We start from the raw sequence: 8,811 nt of genomic DNA on the forward strand, positions 1-8,811 counted from the left end.
ATACCAAATATACTGGCCATGTTTTCTTTGACCCAAGGCTAGAGTAAAACAAAGACCTTGTCACAAGGGGCCGCGCAGCGTGTCTGAATCTGGAACTATGTGAACTACGTGCCTTCTAGCAGAAACTGAGTGAAAAGGAAGGAGATAATCACAAACATTGCGCCCACAACCACAATTCCTGCAGCCCTTCTCCACCAAATGCTCTTTACAATAATTATTGGACCACCTTGTCCCATACATTAGGCTACATTTCAAAGTTTCTTCGAACTTCTGGTGCGGTTCATTCACGAAACATTCAATTCAATTGTAAATAATACCATTTTGATCTGATGGTTTCCCTCTTGCGACCGAAAATCGTTCAGCTTTGTAGACTCACTTGTGACTATTGCTATGTTTGCTCGAGAAATAATCCATTCTACTAAAGGTACAAGGCCTTTGCTTGAGAAATAATGTAATGTTGTCTTTGTGATAATGTTTGCAAGTGCCATATACTGCTGATACATGTGGTAGGATCGCATCTAAACAGCAGCATAAATAAACTGCTACATTGTTCATGCTATATAATTTGATAAAAGACAGACATCTTTGAGTCTGCCGACATTGTCTGATCTGTTTTCCACCTATATACATTAATCTTACAATATTCATTTAAGAAACATTTATGTAGTCTCGGTGTGAATACATAAAGAAGCAGTATATATATGCTTCTTTAATGTATCGTATATGCTAAAGCTGTAACATATTTACTCATAAACCACACCGCGTTGTTACTTTTCTGAAAAGAAAGTGGCCAACCGTGTAACATTATCTACATTTCATTACTCCGGTAATAGCATGTTTACATTATTTATATGAAATTATGTTATTCTTAATTTCGACAGTGGAAAGGTGATAGAAACTATAACTTATCAGGATCGAGATAAACGAATCTAGTTTGTTTGAATCACTCTTAGTTGTCGAGTATTCCTGCATTTATCCACCGGCTACTTTTACAAGGAGAGAAAATGTATGTTTATTAGAGAAATCATGTAAGATTTTCCACATACATATTCATATATTCATATGCCGTGCTTTGATGTGAGTCACACTTTTTACATATATGCATACATTTATACATTATAACGCGCGCGCGCATGTGTGTGTGTGTTCGCAAATACACACATTCGCACACATATGCATATGTACATATAGTAGAATAGCAACCTTGTTTCTTTCTGTCAGCAGCTACTAAAGCAAGAATATGCCAGAGCGGAACAAAGTAACAAGAAATATTAAACATACATTCCCCGCCTCCATTCTATTTTGTGCTGCATGGCATTACGAATTATCACTTGTAACTTATGAATATTTATCGGTATATATATATATATATATATATATATATATATATATATATATATATATATACGTATATGTGGGTGTGTGTATGTGTGTATGCATATCTTTGTATCTATCTACCTACCTATCTATTAATATATCCATCTATCTACTTATCTATCGATATATATATATATATATATATATATATATATATATATATATATATATATATATACATAACCATGAATATGCAGATACATACACGCATACACACACATACAAACACGCACGCATACACGCTCGTATACATAGGAGTATGAATTTATTCGATGCCTACCAGCTGATTATGTAAACTAGTGCTTGACAATTGGTAAAGACAGCAGTTTATTGTTTTGTTTAATGGGGTCTTTTGCGGGGTTGAAGAAATGATATTTATTCCGTACCGTTTTACACACATTCATTTGTCAATCTTGCCAAAAATAGGAGAATAAATAGTAAACTGTATAATGGCGATCCACCGTCAAAATACATGAGACTAGCAACGTTATTTTTCAAGTAACGCTGTATAAACTTTATACAAGTGAATGTGACAAATGTACTTAATATTTTCACTGTTACAAGAGACAGATTTTATACGAGTAAATATTTTGTATGATCTATGATGAATTTCAATCAAAATCCGTTGTTAGCCGGCGGATGTATCGAAGGATTGCGAATGTATACCTTACCATATTTTTCTGATTGGTATATCGAATGATGTTTTGTTGAGAACGAGATTGTATTGTCTCTTGTCTACTTGGCTATTATCAAATAATCCAGTGTTTCTTAAACCTTTCCGATAAATGAAGTATTTCTCTATCGTATACAATGAAATTAGTTTTGATTTTTCATAATCCAAGTTACTGAGATTTTGATAAATTAATACTTCCTAATAGAAATGATGCTTTTTCTGCGAAACTAACTTTAGCAGGAAAGATTCACCAGTAAGTTATCCTCAAGGAACGATAGCTGAAGTAACATATAATAGTCGGAAAGATAATTTGCGCTCTACAGATGAGCTTCATAATGATTGTCAGAATTACTATTATTAGAGCGATATAGTGTCTATATTCATATATGTGGTGCATGTGTGAACGTAGCTGTTTGTTAACAGTCCTAATTACACTCCAAGTGCGAAATTCCACCCAATAAAGATTTAGACAAAATGGCGGCTCTTCACCTTGTTTTGCATGAGAGGTTTCTTCTCGTTTCAGTGTTGATCTCTCCAATTAGGTTTCAAGCGTATGGTCCAAAGTAAAAGAGACGTAAATACATTAATGTGTTATTCGTTTCCTGAAATTCCCATCTACATTCATAAGCTGTTCCTGCACGCAGAAGTATACACGGGTAGGTTGCAGAAATTCATAAAGGTAGGCTTACAAATGAAGGTAAGCGCATACATGTACGCAGGGTTTGCATACAACGTATTGGCGATTCATTTTATATATGTAATGAACAGAAGACACCCAAAATTATGTCGAATCATGTGTAATGATTGGTGTAAAAAAAGCTAAGTATGTATGTATGTATATAAACACATACACACGCACACATACACACACACACGATGAAGGCTATTATTTCGTGCCTATCTCATTATTGAAAATATACATTATGCATCATATTTGTATTTAAAATTATAAATGGATGGAACGCACAATTATTTTCATTACAAAATTACATGTACATATACTTACATACAAGGTATATATGGCATATATACTGCACACATACACATACATTCATATGCATATATATGAGTGTTTGCTTGTGCAGCGATTATACATATGTGTGTGTATACGCGGCGCTAATCGTCCCCATCTCACCATCATCCTTGCCCTCATCTTTGCACCGCACAGAGCAAGTAAAACAATGTGTATAGTGATTATAATGAAGCTAAGTGAAATGTTTATGCTGTATGTAATATAATTACAGCTCGTTATCCCTGCCTGCTGCTTTAACCACTATCAAATATATATTTCACTTTATCTTTGTAATTTATGTTTTCTCTGTTCAAACATAATTTATGGGAAATTTCCACTCAAACGTCTCTAAACAATTTGATAACATATTGCCGCACGCTTGATAAACATTATATTTTACTGGGACATAGAATAGAATTGAATTTGGATCGATGCTCTAAAAATAATAGACTGAGACACACAGACTCATATCTATGTCGGTTAATGAAGGAGCCACTAAGTTGTCGTTGGGTGTGATAGAATTCATGGCAAACATCCATAGCGTTTTATATTATATTCTGAAGGAGAAATAAAACTATATCATATTCGGTGAATCTACTGGATTGTGAGATAAGTTCGTTCGTTCATTCTTTTTGTTGTTATTATTATTATTATTATTATTATTATTTCAAAAGAGGCGGCGAGCTGACAGGATCGTTAATACGGCGGGCAGAAAGCTTTTTGATATTTCGTCCGTCTTCACTTTCTGAGTTCAAATTCCATCAAGGCCTATTCTGCCTTTCATCTTATCGGAATCGATTAAATAAATACCGGTCACGCACTAGGGTCGATGTAATCGACGTAATCCCCTTTCCCTAAATGTGAGACCTTGAGTTTCCAGTAGAAAAGATTATTTCAAAGAAGCTGTGAGCTGGTATAATCGTTAGCACGCCGAGCAAAATTCTTCGCGGCATGTTGCTTGTCCTTACGTTCTGAGTTCAAATTCTGCCACGGTCGATTTTACGTTTCGTCCTTTCGGTGTAGATCAAATAAGTACCAGCTATGCATAGAGATCGATATGATCGACTAAACATCCTCCCCAAAAATGTCAGGCCTTGTTCCTATAGACGAGTGTAATTATTTCAAGGCACTCTTTCGTTTTATGCCTGAAACAAGAGAAAACCTATTAAAAAAAAAGACAAATGCATTCCACAAAAAAATCGATAGACGAAACTTGTGCGAGAAAAACGTAAAATCATGAAAACTAACAAAAAAAAAAATTGTTTTCCTGTTAATTCAAATGACGTTGGTACGGATTAAAAGAAACGTAATAAATGAAAGAATTTACATGGTAAATCAATATTTACACTAAATATTATAAATCTCTGGGCTATAGCTGACTAAAGTGCCGCCTCTAGCGCAAAAATGGGCCGCAAATTTATTCCGGGAGGATGTTGAAAAACAGTTGAGCAGTTGAAGAATTAAGTGTGTTTAATGCATCGCTCGTGTATTTTGTTTACAACAGAGTCTTTGCGTGAACTCGTTTATGATTCAAAACAATTTTAATAAGCTTTTATCCGTTTGCTGATTTCATTCATTGGACTGCGGCACTGACTTGAAGTGTTTAGCCGAATATGTGGAGACCAGTTCTTATTTTTGTATGAGTGGCAACCTATGCCTTACTTTTGCCAAGCCATTACGTTACATGAACACAAATAAACCAACACCTTCTCTTCACATGTGGTTGAAGGGCAAACACAACGGCACACAACACATACACACACAAACACAACACACACATATTCATATTTATATACAACACCGGATGATCTAAGGCTGTAGAAGACATTTGTACAAATTACCGCAGAATTACCGAAGCCATGTTGTTGCGAACTGTGCCTTCTTAACCACTAAGCCGTTTGTTTGGATGACTTTTAAGCTAATAAATCAGTTTTAAACTGAAAATGCTCTATTTAATATAATTCATTGAATTCTTAGTGTGATACCTTTCATACGAAAGTGAAAAAATAAACTTTAATAGTGTTTCCATATACATTCTAACTGAGAGACAAAGAAAGAGAAAACGTTGAGTCACTGTTTTTAAAGACAAAAGAACATGTTACTTGAAAGAGACTGGCTGCTAGTTATAGCACATGAAGCGACCACATAGAGACCCTTCTTGTTGTTTTGGATCATTTTTGAGTCACCTTTTAATTTCTTCTGCTGTTCAGACTCAGGCAAAATCTGACATTGCACTTCTATGATCTAAAGTACTTCCGTCAGGCCATCTCGGCAAGATATGTCGTTACAACTTTGTCTGATAGAATTGAACATTCGCTCGAAGCGAGGTCGGAGACCATGGGGAACAAAACACTTTGTATTAGAAAACTTACACGCAACAAAAATGTGTCAATCAATGTCACTATGTTACACAATTTCGAACATCTTTGATGCCTGAAAGCAATGCAAATAAATAGATTCAATCAGATTTGACCATTAGTAATTGTATGTTTGTCTAGGACAATGTTTTTATTCCATACATTCCTGAAAAATAATCATTAGTTACTTTAGCTCCAAAATGTATAAACTGCAGGATGAAAATAATATAAAGTGATAGTTGATTGAGTGTTTTTATTAATATTTTCTTTCATTTCTTACATTTATTTTCGTCTTCTGATTGCAATCCCACACCATAACGAACTTCACAAACGCTGTATATTTCGCATTTCGCAAGTGGATCTGATTACGTGTGTTTGTTTGTATGTATGTTCATGCATAGACCCAAGGTTTTCTACAAGGTTACAATTGGAGATGGCGTTCCTTTGTATAGTCGAGATTTGAAACCGAATGCATACACCTGTTGCTTGTCAGACGAATGTCTGATCTTTTGTACCTTATCTCTGTGCTGGAAGATTAACGAGAATAATCTGACCTTCGAGACCTTCGCTTATGATTGCGTCCCATAAAATTCAAATTTTCACTGGACAAATTTCTTGAAAACATACCAGACCAACCTCCTGCACTCGAATATGTCCCCCAAAATAATACCGGTTTGCTAGAGTGGGCCACGGTTCCCTATATATGACTAAAAGACTTCATCAGGTGGTGCTATTAAGTTAGACATGGCCTCGGCCTATACTGCCCGAAAACTAACAAATATGTGTGTGTGTGGGGTGGGTGGGCTCTGAATGGAAATACAATCCATCACTTACAACTGACCAAACTGTAAGAGCATGAAGTCATGTGTTTTAAATAAAGCTTTTCGCCCGGTCCAGAATTCGAAACCACAATCTTGTGATCATATACGCTACACTGTTACCACTACGCCACACACTTACACCTATGATGTGTGTGACAGTACTAATTTTATTCCCCTTATACAAGTAGGACTTTGCCAATGGAGAACTAATTTTTTCGGTCAGCCCTTAATCAAGAATTGATATTTTCCGACTGATTCGAAATTCGTTTTGAGACTGCCGTCAGCCGGGTGATTCTTCAAACACCAAATGTGAAATCAATTTCCATTGTTTTAGCATATGTCATAACAGATCCAAAAATAATTGTCGACATACTGAGTGAGATGTCGTATAAATAATTAGCTATTGATATCATGATTTACTTGTTATATCTATAAATATTTCAAGTATGATATGACATAAATTTCCAATATTTGTGATAACAAGTTCTACATCACGTCATCAATGCAGACTTTGCGAAAGTTTTGTTCTTGTATTGTCAGAGATTGCCTGACCTATGACATCGCCGAAATGTTTCGACGTTATTAAATCTTCCTATCAATATTCACTCTACATTCTAAATCAGTCACACATACACGGACGTAGATATTACGTACATCTATAAATTCACACACATATGCATACATACTAGCATATATACCAAAATATATGCGCATACAGGCAAACTTAAAAACTGGCATATATATCTATCTATCTCTATATATATATATATATATATATATATATATATATATATATATATATATATACACACACACACATATGTAAATATGTGTATAAGTGTGAGTTTAAATATTTACTTACGCATACATATATGTCCATATATATCTATATATAAATATATAGACATATATATACATAAGCAGATAGACATATATATATACATAAGCAGATAGACATATATATACATAAGCGGATAGATAGACATGTTTCTACACACGCACATACAAATCTATGTGTGTGTATGTATATATATAATTACAGAAACCTAAAATCATATACACATACATATGTATACATACACAGACACACATACATATCTAAGCATCTACATCAAGGTGTGTGTGTGGGTGCGTGTGTGTGTGTGCGTGTGTGTGTGTGTGTATACGTGTTCTTGAATGGAAATACAATCCGTCACTTACATCTGATCGTGTGTTTGTGTACACATAAATATATATGATCACTTTATATATATACATATATATATATATATATATATATATACATATTATATATTCACATATATATGTTCACAAACACACACACACACATACATTGTATATATGTGTATATCTTGTTGGCATCACAATCACTCCAAGGTTTACAGCTATTTCATTACCAAGTGGGTGTCAAATTATATAAAATATTCGAAAACAAAGAAGAAAGTTGTGGTTCTGTCATGTCGTTTATATAATATTGATAATATAATAAGAGCCCCGTAAATATCTAGTCATAAATTCTGTGACCAATGATTTGTCGCCCATTCTTTTGGAAGCAGCAGTAACCCGTGGAACAAATGTGATGTCAATAACTCCAGTTTTCAATTGTTTTATGCTCCGCGTCTGAAGTGAAGCTTCTGAATTTCCAGTTCCTACAAAACTAATGTTTCTTCCAAACACATTTTCCTTCTTCCGTATTCTGATCGTTGGTGTTGGCGGAGCGCTATAAATGCATTCCACGCAGGACTGAAAACAAAATCTGGAACACACCTCTTCAAAAATGCGTAGGGATTAACAGAGTTTCGACGCGTTTAAAGTTAGATGAAGTTATTCCGATGGTACTATGCTAGTTGCGATCGAGTAGGGACAAATATCACTAAGAATATATTTAGGTTGGTATGTGCAACATATTCACACTATAACATAATCACAACGTGGGTTCTGTTCATTTCTACTATTTCTACGATAGAGAGGAGTCAATGCAATGTAGATTTATCATGTGAATTGAACGATTTCGGTGCGTGCTGCAGTAAACGAGGAAGATTATCTTCGAAGTGAAATTTCCTTTGTTGTAAAGAACTGACTGTCTACTGTGTATCTTTGATATATTTACAATTTTTACTTTCAATATGAGTTGTGATTAATAATAAGATTAATTAACAGTGTCTTTTGATATTTTTGTAGCTTTAATAATGAAGAAAATAGGAGCAGGCGTGGCTGTGTTGCAAGAAGATTACTTTCCAACCACATGGTTCTGGGTTCAGTCCCACTGCATAACACCTTGGACAAGTGAGTTCTACTATAGCCTTGGGACGACCAAAGCCGTATGAGAGGATTTTGTAGATGGAAATTGAAAGAAGCCCGTCATATATACATATGTGTGTGTGTTTGTGTGTGCGTCTGCGCTTGTCCCTCGCCACCATCACTTGAGAACCGATTATGTGCTTACGTCCCAGTAACCTAGCGGTTCGGTAAAAGAGACGGATAGAAGCAGTACAAGGCTTACAAAGAATGAATCCTCTGGTCGATTTGATCGACTAAAGGCCGTGATGACTGAAAGAAATAATATATATA

Source organism: Octopus bimaculoides, chromosome 6, assembly GCF_001194135.2.
Source record: "Octopus bimaculoides isolate UCB-OBI-ISO-001 chromosome 6, ASM119413v2, whole genome shotgun sequence".
NCBI classification, from domain to species: Eukaryota; Metazoa; Mollusca; class Cephalopoda; order Octopoda; family Octopodidae; genus Octopus; species Octopus bimaculoides.